This window comes from Hyperoodon ampullatus (genome assembly GCF_949752795.1).
Source record: "Hyperoodon ampullatus genome assembly, chromosome: 17".
Lineage (NCBI taxonomy): Eukaryota > Metazoa > Chordata > Mammalia > Artiodactyla > Ziphiidae > Hyperoodon > Hyperoodon ampullatus.
In genome coordinates this window covers 42,572,943-42,598,181 of record NC_136930.1, presented here as the reverse complement: position 1 = coordinate 42,598,181, position 25,239 = coordinate 42,572,943, and the positions used below count along the sequence as shown (strand labels likewise).

Here is a 25,239-nt window from a genome sequence, read left to right as displayed (position 1 = left end):
CCGGATTCAATCCCTGGTCGGGGAACTAAGATCCCCACAAGGCAAAAGAAAAAAAAAAATTAAATAAAACGTACCTTTTGGTGTCAGACTTTACTTTCTTTGCCTTTTAAAGAGTTACATTAGTTAGCATTCTTTACCGTGATCTTCCAAGTAGTATAATAAACTGTTTCCAAATCATGATTACTATTGGTTGAAATTATATTTTAGGCAGGAGTAGTTTATATTGTTTACCCTGTCATTATAAAACTGATTTATAGGATTTTGGATAGTAAGAGGGAAAAGTCAGTAGTCCTAAATTATGAAGGACAAAGAAAACTAAATGTGTGCCATTTAAAATGATGTTTATTTTCCTTTACTACAACAGGACTTGAAACAAGGGTAAGTGTAAGTGATCAAGCAAAATGTAAGTAATGAAAACCCTTGAAGGTGGATTTTCCCTTTGTGCACTGAATGTATCCATGATTTCTCAAAAATTTCCACCAATTGCCTACACAGAGAACAAAAAACAACGTGGTGGTAGCAGCAGTTATGGCTACTTTGGCAGCACAACAGCAAGACCTCCAGTTTGATTCTTTGGTTCCTTTTTTTTTAGTCTCCCAACCATTAGTTTGTGATACACTATTTGAGACCTAGATATTTCACTTGCTTTTTCACTGAAGTCATTCAGATTCATTAAAGAAATCATGGAACGTCTGAGAGAAAAAATCCTCCCGACCCCCATTTTATTACCAAACATAGCCAATGGCAATCTTTCAGTGTATTTCCTTTCGTCTTTTTTCCTACCTGTGCAGAGGTTCCCCCCACCCCCACTCCTTTATGGTTATAATAATACTGTAGAGACAAATTTGAAACCCTTTTTTTTTTTTTTTCTCTCTCTCTGCGTTGGGTCTTCGTTGCTGCATGCGGGCTTTCTCTAGTTGGCGCAAGCAGGGGCTACTCTTCGTTGAGGTGCATGGATTTCTCATTGCGGTGGCTTCTCTTGTTGCAGAGCACGGGCTCCAAGCACACGGGCTTCAGTAGTTGTGGTGTGTGGGCTCAGTAGTTGTGGCTCACGGGTTCTAGAGCGCAGGCTCAGTAGTTGTGGCGCACGGGCTTAGCTGCTCCGCGGCATGTGGGATCTTCCTGGACCAGGGATCAAACCTGTGTCCCCTGAATTGGTAGGCGGATTCTTAACCACTGGGCCACAAGGGAAGTCCCTGCAACTCAATTTTTTTACATGCTAATATACTCTTCATAAATGCCATTTTAAAAAGCTGCATAATATTTCATTTAGCATTAGGAATAATTTGTTCAACTATTCCCATATAATTGGAGTTTCAGGTATTCAACTTTTGCCAACAATCATCTATGACAAACATCTAATAAGATTTTCTTAAGAGGATCCTAGAAGTGGGATTACTAGGTAAATGGTATGAAGAAGTTTAAGGTTGTCAAATATTGCCAGCACCTTTCCAAAAAGGGTGCACTAAACTATATTACAATCAGCAGTGGAAAAATATTCCCAAAGTACTGGGTATTGCTTCTCATTTTTTAGGCTATTCCTTAATTTGGTAAATATAGTATCATTTTTCCACATGCTACAAATTATTATAAGTTGCTTGTGAAAATGTTAAAGGACAGTTAAATAATTCAAGACAATGATATTATAGTCATTAAAAAAATTCAAATAATAGTTTTTGTTAATTTATTTTAAAGTTGTTGAGGAAGGCACATTGTTGTTAGAAAAATCCAGCCTCAGGTATTTGAAACAAAAACAGCTAATCCCCGTTCTCTGAAGACACCACATTCTTTTAAACCATTCTAGGTATACCATGCTGTTTCCCTTCCTGGAGCCCCCTTCTGAGCTCACTGTAGCTGGCAAGCATTTAGCTATCCATGAAGACTCAGAACAATGACACCTGTCTGAGAGTTTTGCTTTCAACTCTTTTCCTGCTTGGTGATCCTAATAGTTAACTCAGACTTCTATTTTAGAATTTATTATTTTCTACTAAAATGTTCTGTGGCGGCAGTATCAGATAGTATTAAAACAATCTAAAGGCTTTGGAGTCAGAGAGAAGTAGGGTCAAGTGTGACACCTGCTAACTGTACGTTACTGGACAAATTACAATCCACTCTAAGGCTACATGATCTCATCTGTAAAATGGGGATAATCAATCCGACCTCAAGGGGTTAGTACGAGGATTCAATGAGCTAATGTACCTAAAGAGGTCAGCACACTGCCTGGCATATAGTAAATGCCTGATAATGGGCAGCTGTCTCTTTTACCAGGTGAAGGACTGCTGGAGGGATTGGGCCATATCATTTTGCTTCTGTCTATCACCAAGGAATAGTGCAGTGCCTAGCACACTGAAGAGAGGATCCATAAACGTTTGATGAGATGTTAGTTTCTGATACAATATTAAATGAAAAAATTGCTCTGCAGACTAGAAATACATAATTGTTAATATGTAAATATATGTGTATACTGTACTCTTTAAGGTCTGTCTAGACATATTCATGAGCTCTTTCCTTATCTGCATCCTCCACGTTTTGCGCTGATCACACTTGAAAAAATCCTATGTCTCTGCTAGATGCTCATCCTCACACCGGGGACATTAATACTCAACCCACAAAGTTGTTGCATCATTAAATGTGTTAATGTATTGACCACACGTAGTAGGCACTCAATAAAGGGTAAGTTAACAAAAGAAGTCATCTTCTTTGTGAAGACTTTCTCAACCTTTCCAGATGGTGCTAGTCTTTTCAGCTTCTATGCTTTTATAACAAACTAATGCTATTATAGCATTTTTCAAACACTGGTCTGTCTCAGAGACTGTGAGCAATTGAAGATAAAAAATAAGATAACACTGAGTATATTTATTATTTGCCAAACATTGTTAGCACATTACATACATTTTCTTTACTAAGTGTTACAACCCTTTAAAGGGGGTACTGTTATCCCCATTTTACAGCTGAGGAAACCGAGGCTTAAAGAGATTAATCCCAAGGTCAGACTACGGGTAGGAGAGAATGCCATCAGTACTCGTAGCACACACCACATTGCCTGTCACATAGTAAAGCTCAATAACTGTGTGCTGGCCAAACAAATGAATGTATTTAATTTTAAAATTCAGTAAAATAAAAATAAGGCAATTATCAAAAGGACAATTTAATTGCAAAGGTTTTAGTTATCTATGATAAAAATTTCAAATATACCTCCAAATCCACTACCAGCTAGGAATTCTCAAATAATATGTGAAAAGATAATAAAATCAAGTACATAAGTAATCTAGGATTTACTGCCCACATTTTGAAGCATTACAAACCAAATATCTGTGTACAGCATAACTAAAAAAATCCTTTAGATTCAGTTGCACAAGAAACTCAAATCAGGAACTCAACTATCTTTATTCTCTCAATCAGGAAAGGCAACTGCAATTAACTATATGAGTCTATACCTTCTATGCACAGAGCATTACATTGCCTTTTTCTGATTTACAAATTTGTATTTAAAAATCTAGCCTCTCTTTCTTGAAAGTGTTCCCCATCAGTGTTAATATGACAAAACAAACCACCTGTAGGTAAAGATAAAGAAATGCAGTGTCCAGCTCTATTACCCATTGAGATTGTCACATTAGACTCTAGTGAACGTCAAGGAGCACGATCTTGCGATATAAACAACCAGCAGGGGCAGGATGGCAGCTATCAGCTCGGGTCACATGGGTTACTGAACAGAAGTCAGATGGTAACTAATTCTACTCACTACTGAGCAGAATGGAATTTGAACCAATGACCCAGAGATGAAAGACTCTCTTATTGGTGGTGGTGGGGGGGAGTACAACTTTCCCAGTATTAGACGACTAAATTCTTAAAAATCAGTTAAAAGTCAAGACTTCCTCCAGTTTTCTAAGTTTCCGCACTATTTGTAGAACTGAAATAAATAATCTGGTGATTTTGAGACATATTTAAAAATCCATTGGCTTGTCACCAGTCCACTGCAGATTTATCTATTATATTGAAGAGTATCTGGCCTATCAAGAAGGTTTTATAACTAATTATGTGTGCTAAGCCCTAAACTTGGGCATCAATTTACTATTCCTTTGTGGAAAAAGAAAAGTTCACAGTGTAGTAACTCTGAAAATAACTTTTCCTTTATTATTGTCCAAGGGGACTAATAATTTAAGTTGTCAAAAATAGCAATATCTGCTTGCTGTTAGTGAATGCAGCAGAAACATGTATCTCTGGGCAGTGCTATTACATCAGCTCTCCCACTCTTTACCTAACTCATTTAAAATGAACAATAAAAGTTTTCTTTAATTAGCTACTGGTGTGCATTAACATGATCATGATTAAACCATAAAAACCAACTGTACATTACTCTGGTCCCCTCTTCCATATGTTTTGAATTATTCTGTTTGAAAATGTACTTTGCGTCCCTTTTAAAAGTTCGACCTTCTGCTTTCAGAGAATTAAATGCATATTACTGCAGCAAAGAAGATAATGTTTCAGACCTCCAGGCATATATTAAACACACTGGCAGCACTTGAGACAAAATGCTTTACTTATTAGATACTTCCTATTCTAAACAGTGTCATCAAAGGCTAAAAACAAAATCCATATAAAAGCTGCACAATGCTTCCACACAGAACCTGTGCCAAAATCCCTGTACTTTCCAACTAATGAGGAAAGGATGTGTACTCTTAACATATGAATGTAAGATTTTCCAAGCATTCACTTTAGGAAACTGGGCTATTGATTCCATATGGGTTATGTTAAATGAAACTGTATTGGTAAAATAACCTTTAAGATATCTGGCATGATAACTATAATTAAACAATATTCAAAAGACTAAAACAAAAGGGAATTTGGTTCCACAATGGCTAATTAAAATAAAATGAAAAAACACAGCATGCCATCTATCAAGATAAATTGTTATTGTTTAAGAACTATTTAAATACTGTTAAAATATACTTTCAGATAAAATCTGAAAAAGCTGGAAAAATATTTGTGGCTTAAAAATGGATAGTTTGGTGAAGAAAAAAATATAGGACTCTGAAATTTTATGCAGAGATAACAGCTTTAAAGCCTTGAGCACAACCAGATGGTACTTAAATCACAGGAATTCTACAGTTTCACTATCAATGGGTTTCAATATGAGAAGGTTTTCAATAGCTAGGAAAACATGTCAAGTTGATAGTTTACTTCTTAGATCATTTCAGCGCATTTCCCTATCCTTTCACAGCTATATGTGGTACAGATAGCCACCACGGAAAGGGTGCTGAAAGCTGGACTAGTAGCTAGGGAAGCTAATTCCTCCTTTTAATGTACTGAGATAGGTAAGTTTACTAGCTCACCTTGGAGTCTGGTAAGAGCCATAGTATCTCAGGAGTAGTGGCTAAAATCACACTTTATGTGACAATACCAAAGAATGCATTAAAATAATTTCAAATGACGTTAATCAGATGTTCTGCAGTAGAACTCTGGAGTGGAGAAAGATAGCTTGATTGATTGAAACTTCTTGTTTGGCCATATCAACATTTTTACGAGCGCATTCAAAAGTTACCCATATTAATAAATATGCTGCAAGTAAATGGATATTAAAAAATGTAAAGTATGTGCAAATCAACCTCGAGAATTAACAAAGACTAAAACATATAATTTTTGTTTTGATGGCTGACAAAATGGCAATTCAGCACCTATTCCAATATTTTAATTCACATTATTTCTTTTAATTTGTATTTTTAAGGAATCTTTATACACCAGACATAAACATATCCACATATTTTCCCACCTTCTCATCAAAATTATGGTTATATAACAGCAGCAGTTATACTTTAACCTTGATCAAAATATCTTTTGCCAGTCATGAGCTCACTTGTCACATCTTACAAATTATGACAAAGTCAAGTGTGAAACCACAAAATCAAAGTGACAATCACATCTGTATATCACTGTGACATTTATTCTAATTTTGCTGCCCTTGCTAAAATGTAGTTGTATATTCAAAAAAGTAAACATGCTATCTTACAAAATCAAATATAAAAAAAAAAGTTGGCTACAGTGTTTTAATGGTTTCACATACTGGAATTACAAAGGATAATTTTTAAAAACTTAAAAAAATTATGTGCCTCATTGCCTAAATATTTTCAAATATACTCTTCTAGCTGTATCTTTAAAAAGTTTGGTTTTGGGGATAGGGTAGGGTGGTGCTCCTGGGAAAGGTTGTTGTATGCCTTTAACATAGAGATAGTCTACACTGGAAGCTTTAGATAAATAGCAAATTGTTGTACCAATCAGAGATACTTCATTTCACCTTGCTTAATTTAGTCAAGTGAACAATAAAAGTGTAGTTTTAAGTCCCAAATTTTCAGTGATGTCAGCATTACACTTCATGAACTTTTATCATTTTATAGACAAACTACCACTGCAACTCAGTGATGTGCTAGATAAAATTTATCTAAGTACATTAAATTAAAAAAAACATTATAAAGAATAAATTGACTTTGATATGAAATGCCTCCTTCAGTGTTACCAATCCATGTTATTTTTTTACTTAAAAAACAAACTTGAACAAGCACTGTATGTACTTGGGTACTACGGAGTGCTAGAAAACAAGGGCTTTTTATATTTTATTTCTCTGAGTCAAATGTTATACAAGAGCCCACATGATATAATTGTTCCCAGTTGGATGGCAGAAAGTTTTCACAATACTGCAGTAATTATGCAAAAGAGCAGAACTAATGATACCCATCACTGCTTAACAGATAGAATGGTAAAGAGTACTATAGTTTCAAGTTTTCCCTTTCATGAAGTTACTTTTCCGGCTCTTTGAAGTTACAGTATGAGGCCACTACTGCCTGTTAAGTATCAGTTGAAATATTCACATTTCAAGACCAGTGCTAACTGCAATAAAAGAAGCATGGAGATAGTTCAGGCAAGGTTGTGTTTTACTGTAGTTGTATTTGGTCTATTGTCTTAATTTAAGTTGTAAATTATGAAAAGGGACCAATTCTAGTGCTAAACTGACTATAATACCTAGATCTTTATCAATGTCTGTTTCAATATGATAAACCAAACAACCAAAAAAAAAAAAAGTATACACACCAACCTATCCATACAAATTCAAATCCTACTTATTGAGATTTTATCAGCAGAGCTGACCCTGAAGACTTTTGTACCTGTCTGTCCTTTCAAACACATATGATTTCACAGCATAAGCTTATTTTCAGGGGCTTTTAAATTCATGAAAAAAAAAATTAGTTCCAGGCAAGACTTCACATACAAAGTCTTAACTCAGAAACAGTTCTGATTCTTTCTCTCTCTTTCTCTACGTCTCTCACATATAAAATTGGAATAGGTTGGCCATTTTTGTTCAAGGAGACTAGATCTAACTGATTTATACTAACTCCATAGCTTAAGTTTGACTTGCTTGCTTTTTATAATGAATTCAGTTTTTAAAAAATAAATATTGACACATTCTGGGAACTCAGATCTTAATCAAAGTAGATGCCTGTACATCTTAGAAACAACAACCTGCTTTGAAATGGCCATGATGTTAATTCTTAAAAAGTGGCTACTATGTGTACAAGGTAACAACTCTTCATACTGATGAAATCCAAGGTTCATTCCACTGATGTCAATGTGGAAACCATTTTGTCCCATGGCTGCTTAAAGATTTTCAATAGGATTAAATCAGCTGCAAGTCCTCATTATATCAGGGTTTACAATTGTGTCTGAGTTGGAGTCTGTTTCTCATAGAATTTTACTTACAGACTGACTTAGATTGGCTCCTTAGAGCTAGCCTGATTTTACTAGAAACAACTGTATCACATCAGCCACTCTCATAAACTTGCAGTAAGATTGAATCAGCCCTGACCCTGAAGCAGATGAAAGTTTACCCAGCCTATGCATTCTCTGTAAGAGTCACAGAAAAGTTTGCATTTAGTTTCTGCAGCACTGCAGAAGTAGAATATGCTTATTAACTATTCCAGTTGGCCTTTGCCTTGCAATTATGAACCTGATTTTTCTGATAAGAAAACTAGAGTTGAACTTGGAGAAATTTCTATCGATAAAAAACCGTACGAATCCTTGATTATTTTATCCCTCAAATCACATATGCTCTTTTAAAGAAACTATGCAGAGTTTATGGAAATGAAGCAAACGCATGCGTTAAAAAATTTCCCCTAATATTCAGTACAAGTTGAAAACTAATGAAAATGGTTTAAGTATATCCATAATTAACTTTAACCAGTAGCTGATTTTCATTGTCAAACAGAATATAGTTAACAAAAATATTAAGATGATTTTCATTGTTATATATTCTATTTACTAAATCTAAACAAACCTGGTTCAGTTAACTGTAGATTTTCTTCAAAGTGAACCTGAATATCAGTATTCTCTACACTGTATCTGATTTTATTTAAGTACATCAAGACATTATAGAATACAGGGTCATTTACAAACTTTTATTGGCTCCCCTTTAACTTCACAATGGCAGATTAAATCCAAATTGAACTAAAGCTATATATTGATTCTCTGTGTGTCATATGTTATCAATACCTTAATGATGCAACAGACTTGAAATGCAAAATAGTCAAGATGTTAGAGAGAAACATTTGCTTATGCCCTGCAGCCATTTCTTCTTTTCTATTAGAACAACTTTGTTCTTCTCTGCTACTCCATAAAAATCATCACTAGGTCAAAATGGCCTTCCACACAAACTGCTTTGATCATGTTAACCTCTCCCTTCAATCCTTAGAAATTTGAAGTATTCTCTAAATCAGGTTAAGTATTCCTAACTTTAGCTCTGGTCAGCTAGCCCTACAACATTCATAAATTTTCATATGCTGATATATCCCAAGTAATTCTTGCAGTTCTAAGAAAGAAACTTTCTGTACATTAATGAAGGTAATCCAACCTATACCTTAAGGATATTCCCAGTCATGTGGGACTGCTTGAATAAAAGTTTAAAAGTTAGAAGGAAAATGTACATTACTACCTCCCAAATATCAAGCATCATCTCTACAAACATTAAAGTAGTAACTAACTCTGGGAAGACCTTACATCTCTCTAAACCAGTTAAGGAATAAAGTTTCTATTTTTTTAAAAAAAATATTATAGTTAACAATTGAACAAGTTTAAACTGCGCGGGTCCTCCTATATGCGAATATTTTTCAATAGTAAATACTACAGTACTATGTGGTCTGTAGTTTCTTGAACCCACAGATGCAAAGGAACCTTGAATACAGAGGGCCGACTGTAAGTTATACACAGATTAACCCCTGCATTGTTCAAGGGCCAACAGTATTTTTAAGGTAACATTATTCAGCCAAGTATGGTTAATGTTTAGACTTTAGCTATAATAATTTTATTGGGATAAAATATTTCTTGAGTTTCTTAAACATGAGCCAATGTCAAAATTACTGAGCAAGATGTGGAATAACAATTTTATTTCACATTATTCATTCACTTAACAAATTCTTATTGAACAACTACTATGCTCTAGGCACTGGCTGGGGATATAGCAGAAACAAAGTCCTTACCTTCATGGAGTTTACATTCTAGTGGGGAAGTCAGGTAATAAAATTTTATACGATAACACACACACACACTCACAACCAGTATTTGCTGACAAATTGGATGTTGGGTATTATGAGAGAAAGGCAGGAGTCTGAAATGATTTGAGTTTTTTGGCTGGATCAACTACAAGAATTCAGAAAGATGATTTTCCAGGCTATGCAGGCAGCTTCCCAATCAGTCTCTGTGTTATGATTTAACAATGATTTAACAATCTGCCTTTCCAACCTTAGCCTGTTTTCCCAAGAATCATAAATGACCACAGTGATTGTCACATAGGGAGATGATGACACACCACCATACCCCATTTTAAAAGACTCTCTGGTTCAATTACGATGTCTTCCTAGTTCCTCCAGCAAGCCAAATCCCCAGTCAGCTAAGAGCCATTCAAGGAAGGGCTATCATTAGAGATGGTTTTTTGGAGTTGGGCTTAGGTCTCATTCTAGACAAATACTTGGAGAAAAGGGAAATGGGGCCAACGCATGGAGTCATATCACATCCTCAGAAAATCAAATGAATGAGACATAGAATATTTCTTGGGAGGATTTTGGCCCTGGAACAGCTGGGATTGAAAGAATATTGTGAGTTGAGTTGCAGAAGGGGAAAAGGAGAGAGGACTGGGCTCTTACAAGACCCCTATATTTGTAGTTGCTACTGAGCATTTCTACTCAGATATCCCATTATTAATATCACACACCTGAAATTCACCGTAACATTTAAAAACACCTTTTCCCAAAAAATATCACCTCTATACCTTAACTTTTTAGTTATTTGTTCCTTCTCAAGAGGCTCAAATATTGAGTACTCCTTCCTGGCCCCACCAAATACTGCTGGTCATTCCTTCATTTCATTAATTACCCTTGCTGTGTCCTTTGTATTTTCTATTTTCACTTACCCTTCCCATTCTACACTGGCTAAATACTAGAGTTCCTTAATTAGTTTCTTGCACTGGTCTCTCCCTTTCCTAAAGTATTCCACATAGCCCTGACAGATAACAAAACACTTTCAATATATACTTAAGAACATTTGTCCCACTAGAATATAAGGTCCATGAAAACAGAGACTTTCTGTGTGTTTATTTTACTACTTTATCACCAGTGCTTGATACATGGTAAGCACTCAATAAATGTCCATCAACAGAGGAATAGATAAAGATGCCATACACACACACACACACACACACACACATATATATAATGGAATATTATTCAGCCATAAAAAAGAACAAAATAATGCCATTTGCAGCAACATGGAGAGACCTAGAGACTGTCATACTGAGTGAAGTCAGACACAGAAAGACATATATCATATGATATTGCTTATATGTGGAATCTAAAAAAAAAAGGGTACAAATAAACTTATTTACAAAACAGAAGTAGAGTCAAGGATGTAGAAAACAAACTTACAGTAACCAGGGGATAAGTGGGGAGAGGGATAAATTGGGAGATTGGGACTGATGTATATACACTACTATATGTAAAATAGATAACTAATAAGAACCTGCATAGGGAACTCTACTCAATACTCTGAATGGCCTATATGGGAAAAGAATCTAAAAAAAAAAGAGTGGCTATATGTATATGTATAACTGATTCACTTTGCTATACACCTGAAACTAACACAACACTGTAAATCAACTATACTCCAATAAAAATTTAAAAAAATATTTTTACTGAATAAATTAAGGGAGGAACAAATGAACTGAATCATTTGCAAGGTGCTCATTTAGGTCCTTGCGTGGGGGAGTAGATATAAAAATCAGTTAAACTTGGACCCTGCCTTCTAGGTTAGAAATACTTAATAAAGATGCTGTTAGGACACATCTGAACCAAGACTGAAAGAAGCAAGACTTGTTGAAATGGCAGTAAGGACACCGAGGCTGAGGGAACCACATAAACGAAAAAGGGACAAAAGACAAAACAGGGCACGGATAAGTGTACAGAAAAGGAAATGTCCCATTTTGCTCAAACTGAAGATGTATTAATGAGAATAGTGAAAAATTAGGTTGGATAAAGCAAGATTCTAGGTGGCAGGTTAACAAACCTGGACTCTTAGTTTTATGCCAGTCTTCCTCAAAGCAGAGCCACTTGATCACCTGAGTCAGAATGACCTAGGGTTTTAACAGAGATTCTCAGGCCCCACGCAGGAAGTATCCTACCTGAAGGTGAGAGGTGACCTGCACTTTTAATAAAATCCCAGTAATTTTATGCACACTAACAACTGAGAAACTGCTGTAGGTAATGGAAAACGAAGAACTTTCTAAGCAAATAAGTGACAAAAGGATGCTTGAGAAAAATTAATGTCATCAAAATGTGCAGTGGGAGTAGGAGAGTGGAGAGCAGAGAGAGTGCAGGTAGTACCACCAGTTAGAGAGCAACTGACCAGATGATGATGATGGGGATGTGAAAGAAAGTATAATGTATGAAGTAGTGGGCCTCAGGAGACCAGTGATAGAAATCTTATTTGATCACTCCAGCTCAGAATCTGGTCATGGCAGACCACTGCATACTGAATAATTTAACCAATATTCTGAGACCTCCTCTCTAAACCACTGTCATTACTGCTCTATTCAAATTCTCCATTCTGGAACTTCACATTCACCCCCCTGCCTCCACATCTTCATCCATGCTAGCCTGGAATGCCCTCTTTCTTAAGGGTCCATTTCTTCTATGAAGCCCTTTCCTTTATGAGCCCAGAATGACTACTCTCTCTCCTTCAATCCTGTAGGACATACTATCTTTATCACGTATCTGGTACTTAGCATATGCTGTTTTCTATTGCTATTTTCTCATAATCCTTACACTCTCTTTACTAGATTGTAGGATCCTTGAGTCCAGAAACACACCACATCCATTTTTGTAAATCCTGTGCACAGAGCATGTATATGTGGTGAGATAAGTATATGTGGATGACAGTGATGAAGGTGATTAATATAGCAATGATGATAATCTAACTAGTTGATGACCTGATATTTTCTAAAGCAACACCACCAACACACAGATAACACTTTCTGGATGCTTAGAATGTGTCAGGCACGTTTCTAGGTGCACTTAGTATATGTTAGGCACTTTTCTACATCAACTCATTTAATCCTCAGAACTCTATAAACTAGGTACTATTATTATTTCCATTTTAAGATAAACTGAGGCCCAGAAAACTTAACTAACTTGCTCAAAATCACATAGCTAGGAAATGGTGAAGTTGGGATTTGAACATTGGCAATATGGTTCCAGAGTTCCTTTTAAAATCACAACCTCCATAATCTCTATCTCAGAACCTTATTTCTTTCTTTCATAGCCCTTAAAATTTGAAATTTTAAAAACTTTTTGTTGTTAATATATGGCTCCCTAGTAGATGGCAAGATCCATAATTATAGGGACGAGTTAATTTTGTTCAGTGCTAAATACCTAATGCTGGGCACACAGTAGACGCTTCATAAATACACACTTTGTAAATAAATGAATGAATGAAAAAATAAGGAAGGAGGAGGAGAAAGGAATAGAGGAGTGAAGCAACAGACACCATTATGAATATATAAGGTCTAGGGAAGTTTTTTATTGCTGCAGATTTCAGACAGATGGCTTCTCAGAGAAAGGCTTCATCAATATATAAATATATTTTGAAATGTTGAAAGAAAAAATCCATTTTGCAAGGTGCTGGGACCAGGTGTCTCTATTTTAGCAAATCATTGTATTCAAGAACAGGAAGCAGAGCTTGGCGATACAGCACTACACTAGGGAATTGAAGACCTGGCTGAGTTTCACAGTTTCCACTAAGTCACACCTGTGTGCAGCTACGTTGGGAAAAACTGTCTTTGTTCACAACTTTCCTTTTGTTGACATGGAGCAAGAATGGGGTAATCTAGGCCAAATTCAAATTCTCAGTTCAATGCATCAGAATAATGGCTTATTAGAGTTGGAATTGGTTCTGGAGCTCAGTCTCCAGAGATTTTCAAACTGCTTTTAGCCACAGTACTCTTTCTTCAAAGAAAATCTTATGGAGTAATAGGGTAGTGGGGGAGGCGCAGGTGGGGGAGGACAGACGCACAATATGTAAAACAGATAAAAGCAAAGCTGCCCAGGATGGTTGTGTCATGAATGTGTATGCCTGTGATTTGAGGGCCACAAAGTTCAAATCAGCTACAGGTCAACCACCACTTGTAATTTTTAAATATATGCTTTATTGAGATATTCACCTCAATATTCATCTGTGTAAAGTATACAAATCAATGTTTTTTGGTATATGTGCAGAGATGTGAAACCAACACCACAATCAGTATTAGAACATTTTTGCTTCCGGGTAAGATGGCGGAAGAGTAAGACGCGGAGATTACCTTCCTCCCCACGGATACACCAGAAATACAGCTACACGTGGAACAACTCCTACAGAACACCTACCGAACGCTGGCAGAAGACCCCAGACCTCCCAAAAGGCAAGAAACTCCCCACATACCTGGGTAGGGCAAAGCGGAGAGATTCCCGCACAGAGGATCGGTGCCGAGCGGCACTCACCAGCCCGAGAGGCTTGTCTGCTCGCCCGCCGGGGCGGGCGGCGGTGGAAGCTGAGGCTCGGGCTTCGGTCAGAGCGCAGGGAGAGGACTGGGGCTGGCGGCGAGAACTCAGCCTGAGGGGGGCTAGCGTGCCACAGCTAGCCGGAAGGGAGTCCGGGAAAACTCTGGAGCTGCCGAAGAGGCAAGAGACTTTTTCTTCCCTCTTGGTTTCCTGGTGCGCGAGGAGAGGGGATTAAGAGCGCTGCTTAAAGGGGCTCCACAGACGGGCGCGAGTCGCGACTGAAAGCGCGGAGCCCAGTGACGGGCGTGGGACGCTGGGGCTGCTGCTGCCGCCGCCAAGAAGCCTGTGTGCGAGCGCAGGTCACTGTCCACACCGCCCTTCCGGGAGCCTGTGCAGCCCGCCACTGCCGGGGTCCCGGGATCCAGGGGCGGCTTCCCTGGGAGAACGCACGGCGCGCCTCGGGCTGGTGCAACGTCACGCCGACCTCTGCCGCTGCAGGCTCGCCCCGCACTCCATGCCCCTCCCTCCCGCCCGGCCTGAGTGAGCCAGAGTCCCCGGAGAGGCTGCTCCTTTGACCCTTTCCTGTCTGAGCGAAGAACAGACGCCCTCCGGCGACCTACACGCAGAGGCGGGGCCAAATCCAAAGCTGAGACCCAGGAGCTGTGAGAACAAAGAAGAGAAAGGGAAACCTCTCCCAGCAGCCTCAGAAGCAGCGGATTAAAGCTCCATAATCAACTTGATGTACCCTGCATCTGTGGAATACATGAATAGACAACAAATCATCACAAATTGAGGAGCCAGGAGTCAGTGCTGTGCCTCTGAGGTGGGAGAGCCAACCTCAGGACACTGGTCCACAAGAGACCTCCCAGCTCCACATAATATCAAACAGCGAAAATCTTCCAGAGATCTCCATCTCAACACCAGCACCCAGCTTCACTCAACGACCAGCAAGCTACAGTGCTGGACACCCTATGGCAAACAACTAGCAAGACAGGAACACAACGCCACCCATTAGCAGAGAGGTGGCCTAAAATCATAAAAAGTCCGCAGACACCCCAAAACACACCACCAGACGTGGACCTGCCCACCAGAAAGACAAGATCCAGCCTCATCCACCAGAACACAGGCACTAGTCCCCTCCACCAGGAAGCCTACACAACCCACTAAACCAACCTTAGCCACTGGGGACAGACACCAAAAACAACGGGAACTACGAACCTGCAGCCTGCAAAAAGGAGACCCCAAACACAGTAACATAAGCAAAATGAGAAGACAGAAAAACACACAGCAGGAGAAGGAGCAAGATAAAAACCCACCAGACCTAACAAATGAAGAGGTAATAGGCAGTCTACCTGAAAAAGAATTCAGAATAATGATGGTAAAGATGATCCAAGATTCTATTTCCAAGATCCAAAATCTTGGAAATAGAATAGACAAAATGCAAGAAACAGTTAACAAGGACCTAGAAGAACTAAAGATGAATCAAGCATCGATTAAAAACACAATAAATGAAATAAAAAATACTCTAGATGGGATCAATAGCAGAATAAGTGAGGCAGAAGAACGGATAAGTGAGGTGGAAGATAAACTAGTGGAAATAACTGCTGCAGAGCAAAATAAAGAAAAAAGAATGAAAAGAACAGAGGACAGTCTCAGAGACCTCTAGGACAACATTAAACGCACCAACATTCGAATTATAGGGGTTCCAGAAGAAGAAGAGAAAAAGAAAGGGACTGAGAAAATATTTGAAGAGATTATAGTTGAAAACTTCCCTAATATGGGAAAGGAAATAGTTAATCAAGTCCAGGAGGCACAGAGAGTCCCATACAGAATAAATCCAAGGAGAAATACCCCAAGACACATATTAATCAAACTGTCAAAAATTAAACACAAAGAAATCATATTAAAAGCAGCAAGGCAAAAACAACAAGTAACACACAAGGGAATCCCCATCAGGATAACAGCTGATCTCTCAGCAGAAACTCTACAAGCCAGAAGGGAGTGGCAGGACATAATTAAAGAGATGAAGGAGAAAAACCTGCAACCAAGACTACTCTACCCAGCAAGGATCTCATTCAGATTTGATGGAGAAATTAAAACGTTTACAGACAAGCAAAAGCTGAGAGAGTTCAGCACCACCAAACCAACTTTACAACAAATGCTAAAGGAACTTCTCTAAGCAAGAAACACAACAGAAGGAAAAGACCTACAATAACGAACCCAAAACAATTAAGAAAATGGGAATAGGAACATACATATCAATAATTACCTTAAATGTAAATGGACTAAATGCTCCCACCAAAAGACACAGAGTGGCTGAATGGATACAAAAACAAGACCCATATATATGCTGTCTACAAGAGACCCACTTCAGACCTAGAGACACATACAGACTGAAAGTAAGGGGATGGAAAAAGATATTCCATGCAAATGGAAACCAAAAGAAAGCTGGAGTAGCAATTCTCATATCAGACAAAATAGACTTTAAAATAAAGACTACTAGAAAAGACAAAGAAGGACACTACATAATGATCAAGGGGTCGATCCAAGAAGAAGATATAACAATTGTAAATATTTATGCACCAAACATAGGAGCACCTCAATACATAAGGCAAATACTAACAGCCATAAAAGGAGAAATCGACAGTAACACAATCATAGTAGGGGACTTTAACACCCCACTTTCACCAATGGACAGACCATCCAAAATGAAAATAAATAAGGAAACACAAGCTTTAAATGATACATTAAACAAGATGGACTTAATTGATATTTATAGGACATTCCATCCAAAAACAACAGAATACACATTTTTCTCAAGTGCTCATGGAACATTCTCCAGGATAGATCATATCTTGGGTCACAAATCAAGCCTTGGTAAATTTAAGAAAATTGAAATTGTATCAAGTATCTTTTCCGACCACAATGCTATGAGACTGGATATCAATTACAGGAAAACAGCTGTAAAAAATACAAACACATGGAGGCTAAACAATACACTACTTAATAACGAAGTGATCACTGAAGAAATCAAAGAGGAAATTAAAAAATACCTAGAAACAAATGACAATGGAGACACGACGACCCAAAACCTATGGGATGCAGCAAAAGCAGTTCTAAGAGGGAAGTTTATAGCAATACAATCCCACCTTAAGAAACAGGAAACATCTCGAATAAACAACCTAACCTTGCACCTAAAGCAATTAGAGAGAGAAGAACAAAAACATCCCAAAGTTAGCAGAAGGAAAGAAATCATAAAAATCAGATCAGAAATAAATGAAAAAGAAATGAAGGAAACGATAGCAAAGATCAATAAAACTAAAAGCTGGTTCTTTGCGAAGATAAACAAAATTGATAAACCATTAGCCAGACTCATCAAGAAAAAAAGGGAGAAGACTCAAATCAATAGAATTAGAAATGAAAAAGGAGAAGTAACAACTGACACTGCAGAAATACAAAAGATCATGAGAGATTACTATAAGCAACTCTATGCCAATAAAATGGACAACCTGGAAGAAATGGACAAATTCTTAGAAATGCACAACCTGCCAAGACTGAATCAGGAAGAAATAGAAAATATGAACAGACCAATCACAAGCACTGAAATTGAAACTGTGATAAAAAATCTTCCAACAAACAAAAGCCCAGGACCAGATGGCTTCACAGGCGAATTCTATCAAGCATTTAGAGAAGAGCTAACACCTATCCTTCTCAAACTCTTCCAAAAGATAGCAGAGGGAGGAACACTCCCAAACTCATTCTACGAGGCCACCATCACCTTGATACCAAAACCAGACAAGGATGTCACAAAGAAAGAAAACTACAGGCCAATATCACTGATGAACATAGACGCAAAAATCCTCAACAAAATACTAGCAAACAGAATCCAACAGCACATTAAAAGGATCATACACCATGATCAAGTGGGGTTTATTCCAGGAATGCAAGGATTCTTCAATATACGCAAATCAATCAACGTGATACACCATATTAACAAAGTGAAGGAGAAAAACCATATGATCATCTCAATAGATGCAGAGAAAGCTTTCGACAAAATTCAACACCCATTTATGATAAAAACCCTGCAGAAAGTAGGCATAGAAGGAACTTTCCTCAACATAATAAAGGCCATATATGACAAACCCACAGCCAGCATCGCCTCAATGGTGAAAAACTGAAACCATTTCCACTAAGATCAGGAACAAGACAAGGTTGCCCACTCTCACCACTCTTATTCAACATAGTTTTGGAAGTTTTAGCCACAGCAATCAGAGAAGAAAAGGAAATAAAAGGAATCCAAATCGGAAAAGAAGAAGTAAAGCTGTCACTGTTTGCAGATGACATGATACTCTACATAGAGAATCCTAAAGATGCTACCAGAAAACTACTAGAGCTAATCAATGAATTTGGTAAAGTTGCAGGATAAAAAATTAATGCACAGAAATCTCTGGCATTCCTATATACTAATGATGAAAAATCTGAAAGTGAAATCAAGGAAACACTCCCATTTACCATTGCAACAAAAAGAATAAAATATCTAGGAATAAACCTACCTAAGGAGACAAAAGACCTGTATGCAGAAAATTATAAGACACTGATGAAAGAAATTAAAGATGATACAAATAGATGGAGAGATGTACCATGTTCTTGGATTGGAAGAATCAACATTGTGAAAATGACTCTACTACCCAAAGCAATCTACAGATTCAATGCAATCCCTATCAAACTACCACTGGCATTTTTCACATAACTACAACAAAAAATTTCACAATTTGTATGGAAACACAAAAGACCCCGAATAGCCAAAGCAATCTTGAGAACGAAAAATGGAGCTGGAGGAATCAGGCTCCCTGACTTCAGACTATACTACAAAGCTACAGTAATCAAGACAGTATGGTACTGGCACAAAAACAGAAAGATAGATCAATGGAACAGGATAGAAAGCCCAGAGATAAACCCACGGACATATGGTCACCTTATCTTTGATAAAGGAGGCAGGAATGTACAGTGGAGAAAGGACAGTCTCTTCAATAAGTGGTGCTGGGAAAACTGGATAGGGACATGTAAAAGTATGAGATTAGATCACTCCCTAACACCATACACAAAAATAAGCTCCAAATGGATTAAAGACCTAAATGTAAGGCCAGACACTATCAAACTCTTAGAGGAAAACATAGGCAGAACACTCTATGACATAAATCACAGCAAGATCCTTTTTGACCCACCTCCTAGAGAAATGGAAATAAAGACAAAAATAAACACATGGGACCTAATGAAACTTAAAAGCTTTTGCACAGCAAAGGAAACCATAAACAAGACCAAAAGGCAACCCTCAGAATGGGAGAAAATATTTGCAAATGAAGCAACTGACAAAGGATTAATCTCCAAAATTTATAAGCAGCTCATGCAGCTCAATAACAAAAAAACAAACAGCCCAATCCAAAAATGGGCAGAAGACCTAAATAGACATTTCTCCACAGAAGATATACAGACTGCCAACAAACACATGAAAGGATGCTCAACATCTTTACTCATTAGAGAAATGCAAATCAAAACTACAATGAGATATCATCTCACACCAGTCAGAATGGCCATCATCAAAAAATCTAGAAACAATAAATGCTGGAGAGGGTGTGGAAAAAAGGGAACACTCTTGCACTGCTGGTGGGAATGTGAATTGGTACAGCCACTGTGGAGAACGGTATGGAGGTTCCTTAAGAAACTACAAATAGAACTACCATATGACCCAGCAATCCCACTACTGGGCATATACCCTGAGAAAACCATAATTCAAAAAGAGACATGTACCAAAATGTTCATTGCAGCTCTATTCACAATAGCCCGGAGATGGAAACAACCTAAGTGTCCATCATCGGATGAATGGATAAAGAAGATGTGGCACATATATACAATGGAATATTACTCAGCCATAAAAAGAAATGAAACTGAGCTATTTGTAATGAGGTGGATAGACCTAGAGTCTGTCATACAGAGTGAAGTAAGTCAGAAAGAGAAAGACAAATACCATATGCTGACACATATATATGGAATTTAAGAAAAAAAAATGTCATGAAGAACATAGGGGTAAGACAGGAATAAAGACACAGACCTACTAGAGAATGGACTTGAGGATATGGGGAGGGGGAAGGGTAAGCTGTGACAGTGAAAGAGTGGCATGGACATATATACACTACCAAACGTAAGGTAGATAGCTAGTGGGAAGCAGCCGCATAGCACAGGGAGATCAGCTCGGTGCTTTGTGACCGCCTGGAGGGGTGGGATAGGGAGGGTGGGAGGGAGACGCAAAAGGGAGGGGATCTGGGAACATATGTATATGTATAACTGATTAAATTTGTTATAAAGCAAAAAAAATAAAAAAAGAAAAAAAAAGAAAAAAATAAATAAAAAATAAATAAATAAAAAAAGAACATTTTTGTCACTCCCAAAAGAAACCCCCCCATTAGTAATCACTTTCCTTCACAATCTCACTTTCCTCCCTCCCCACCAGCCCTTGGCAACCGCTAATCTATTTTGTCTCTACAGATTTTCCTATTCTAAACATTTCATGTAAATGGAATCATGCAATATGTGTGTGGTCTTTTGTGACTGGTTTCTTTCACTTTGCACCATGATTACAAGGTTCATCCCTGTTGTAGTATGTGTCAATACTGCTTTCCTTTATATGGCTAAGTAATATTCCACTGTATGGATATAGTACATTTTGCTTATTCATTCATTAGTTGATGGACACTTGGGTTGCTTCTACTTTTTAGGTATTATGAATAAAGCTGATATAAATATTCAGGTACAAGTTTCTGTGTTGACATATGTTTTCATTTCTCTTAGTTATATGACTAGGAGTGGAACTGTTGGGTTATATAAACTCTATGTTTAATCTTTTGAGGAACTGCCAGACTGTCTTCCAAAACAGCTTCAACATTTTATATTCCCACCAAGTGTATGAAGCTTCCAATTTCTCCACATCTTCAACAATATTTGTTATTATCTGTCTTTATCATCATAGCCACCCTAGTGGGTGCAAAGTGGTATCTCATGGTGGTGCTGATGTGCATTGATGGCTGATGATATTGATAGTTTTTTCATGTACTCATTGGCCATTTGTATATCTTCATTAGAGAAATGTCTACTCAGATCCTTTGCCCATTTTTAAATTGGCTGCCTTTTTATTATTGACACGTAAGGATTCTTTACAAGTCCCTTACCAGATACATGATTTGAAAATATTTGCACCTATTCTGTGGTTTTTTTCTTGATTTTTTTTTTTTACATCTTTATTGAATTTGTTACAATATTGCTTCTGTTTTATGGTTTGGTTTTTTGGCAGTGAGGCATGTGGGATCTTAGCTCCCTGACCAGGGATCAAACCCGCATTGGAAGGCGAAGTCTTAACCACTGGACCACCAGGAAAGTCCAAAGGTTATCTTTTCACTTTCTTAATTGTGATAAAATCTCATTAATTAATTAGGTTGCTTGTGCTTTTTGTGTCATATTTAAGAAATCAATGTCTAATCTAAGATCATAAAAATTTACTCCCATGTCTTCTTCTAAGAGTTTCTTAGTTTTAGCTCTTATGTCCAGGACTTGACCCATTTTGTGTTAATTTTTGTATATGGTGATGATAGTATTTTCTTCTTTTTACTTCTATAAGCTCAGTATTAATTTCCCCTGTTTTATTTCATATTTTAGAAATCTAAGTTGTCTTTTTCTTGGTCAGACTAGCTAAGGGTTTGTCAATTTTGCTGTTTTCAAAGAAGTTTTGGTTCTGTTGATTTTCTCATTGTTTTTCTTTTTTTTTTTTAGCATCTTTATTGGAGTATAATTGTTTTACAATGGTGTGTTACTTTCTGCTTTATAACAAAGTGAATCAGCTATACATATACATATATCCCCATATCTCCTCCCTCTTGCATCTCCCTCCCTCCCACCCTCCCTATCCCACCCCTCTAGGTGGTCACAAAGCACCGAGCTGATCTCCCTGTGCTATGCGGCTGCTTCCCACTAGCTATCTATTTACGTTTGGTACTGTATATATGTCCATGCCACTCTCTCACTTTGTCACAGCTTACCCTTTCCCCTCCCCATATCCTCAAGTCCATTCTCTAGTAGGTCTGTGTCTTTATTCCTGTCTTGCCCCTAGGTTCTTCATGACCTTTTTTTTCCCTCTTAGATTCCATTTATATGTGTTAGCATACAGTATTTGTTTTTCTCTTCCTGACTTACTTCACTCTGTGTGACAGACTCTAGGTCCATCCACCTCACTACAAATAACTCAATTTCATTTCTTCTTATGGCTGAGTAATATTCCATTGTATATATGAGCCACATCTTCTTTATCCTTTCATCTGTTGATGGACACTTAGGTTGCTTCCATGTCCTGGCTATTGTAAATAGAGCTGCAATGAATATTTTGGTACATGACTCTTTTTGAATTATGGTTTGCTCAGGGTGTATGCCCAGTAGTGGGATTGCTGGGCCGTATGGTAATTCTATTTTTAGTTTTTTAAGGAACCTCCATACTGTTCTCCATAGTGGCTGTATCAATTTGCATTCCCAGCAACAGTGCAAGAGAGTTCCCTTTTCTCTACACCCTCTCCAACATTTACTGTTTCTAGATTTTTTGATGATGGCCATTCTGACCGGTGTGAGATGATATCTCATTGTAGTTTTGATTTGCATTTCTCTAATGATTAATGATGCTGAGCATTCTTTCATGTGTTTGTTGGCAATCTGTATATCTTCTTTGGAGAAATGTCTATTTAGGTCTTCTGGCCATTTTTAGATTGGGTTGTTTGTTTTTTTGATATTGAGCTGCATGAGCTGCTTGTAAATTTTGGAGATTAATCCTTTGTCAGTCACTTCATTTGCAAATATTTTCTCCCATTCTGAGGGTTGTTTTTTGGTCTTATTTATGGTTTCCTTTGCTGTGCAAAAGCTTTTAACTTTCATTAGGTCCCATTTGTTTATTTTTGTTTTTATTTCCATTTCTCTAGGAGATGGGTCAAAAAGGATCTTGCTGTGATTTATGTCATAGAGTGTTCTGCCTATGTTTTCCTCTATGAGTTTGATAGTGTCTGACCTTACATTTAGGTCTTTAATCCATTTTAGGTTTATTTTTGTGTAAGGTATTAGGGAGTGTTCTAATTTCATACTTTTACATGTACCTGTCCAGTTTTCCCAGCACCACTTATTGAAGAGGCTGTCTTTTCTCCACTGTATATTCTTGCCTCCATTATCAAAGATAAAGTGATCATATGTGTGTGGGTTTATCTCTCGGCTTTCTATCCTGTTCCATTGATCTATATTTCTGTTTTTGTGCCAGTACCATACTGTCTTGATTACTGTAGCTTTGTCGTATAGTCTGAAGTCAGGGAGCCTGATTCCTCCAGCTCCATTTTTCGTTCTCAAGATTGCTTTGGCTATTTGGGGTCTTTTGTGTTTCCATACAAATTGTGAATTTTTTTGTTCTAGTTCTGTGAAAAATGCCAGTGGTTGTTTGATAGGGATTGCACTGAATCACTGTTTTTCAATCTCCCCTTGTTATTTTACAGAAACCTTTAGAAAGGGAAGAGTTTGGGGCTGAAGCAACAGCAGCTTCCTACCCATACCTTCATTCAAATTACCACACATCAAGGATGGCCAAAGCCAGTCCTATTTCACACCTATTATCTTCTTTATTAATAGTGTCCACTGTTATTCTCAAAATTTTCCTGATCAGATGGTAAGTTATATGGTCACTCTACCAAGAACCCTGGTCTGAAGCTGTGGGTTTCCTCTAGGTTCTATCTAGCTTCCTCCTCCCAGCCCCTTCCTGTTTGAGTGTTCCTTGTGGTCCTGGACTCAGGCATAAAATAAAGTAAAAAATTAAAATAAGGACAATACAAATATCTGATCAAAGAGACACCTGCAGTCCAATCAGTTGGAATAAAGAAAAAAAAGGCTTTTGAGAATGTTTGCCAACTAAGAAAAAAAAGTAAAAGAGTTAGTCTTCACTTGTCTCTCTCTCTCTTACTCTGTTCTTTTTATTCTTTTATAAACAAGTATAAACTGTGGTTAAGGTCATAGAGAAATGTTCCCAAGAACTGCTGTGGATAAAGCAGCCTGACTTTCCCATGGAGCCGGGCCATGTACTCCATTAGCCAGCTATGCCTGTGCACACACTCTTCCTTAATGAAGATGGCATGCCCTAGTACAATGACACCCTTTTGAAGGGGAAGTTATATCCCTTCCTTGAAAGGCAGGATCCAGGTCTAAGGGCTTAAGAAAAAACAGGGATCACACTACTCCATCTCGCTACCCGCCTCCCATACCATAATCAGTATACCCAAATCTATCAGATGCCAATAATTCACTTTCCATTCTACCTGTCCATTCCCACTCTGTCCTGTACCCATACTCTCCAAGGAGCAGGAGATGGTTTGTGATTCTATCTACTTGAGCATCTTGGGTCTCCAAATAGGCTCTCTAACACAGTCAAAGGCATACATACAAACAAAGACATTTTATCAGTTATTGAGGTCTAGTTCATTCACAACAGGCGTCAGGGAATTGTACATTCACTATTTCTAGAAGCACCCTGAACTAACCAAGGAGAATTAAACACTTTTTAATGTATGTGTTTGAATCCTAAAATCTTCCGTTTGTAGTTTATTAATCTAGAAATCAGATCTGCTGTGTTGGCCTGACTATTGCATGTTACTCACAAGACTTCCTTTTATTTTAACCAAATGTGACTCCCCCCACCCCATCCCCCAGTTATACTGGTCTTTAGACTTAAGAGAGGATATTTTAGGAATTGAAGTTTTAAAACATTTTACAAGAACTTGTTTGTTAATAAGAATTTGCTTGATATCAAAGTTAAATCACAATGAAAAATCTGGTATGTTCAGGTTTTTCATTGGAACAAAAATGCTCATTAAAAGTCAGAGAAAAATATTACTGCTGTTTTTGGCAATAAAACACAATGATGAAACAAAGCTTCCTTAACAATGTAAAGACAGTGGGACAGTGATTCAAAGCACTGGCGGATATTTTGATACTTAACGTAGTTCACAGAATACCAGTTGACTTTATTCTTAGGAACACATTAAAAAATGGCAGTGATGGATTTTCAGCCTGGTTACACCTACCAGGAAAATGATGCAACCATTATTCA

The 25,239-nt window shown here is 37.6% G+C and overlaps 1 protein-coding gene across 5 annotated transcripts in view; it reads right to left on the bottom strand.

Moving 5' to 3' along the window:
- VPS13B (vacuolar protein sorting 13 homolog B) overlaps positions 1–25,239 on the bottom strand; it is a gene marked incomplete at both ends in the record, with an annotated part of 778,321 nt that overhangs the window by 239,577 nt on the left and 513,505 nt on the right. The window lies entirely within an intron of this gene.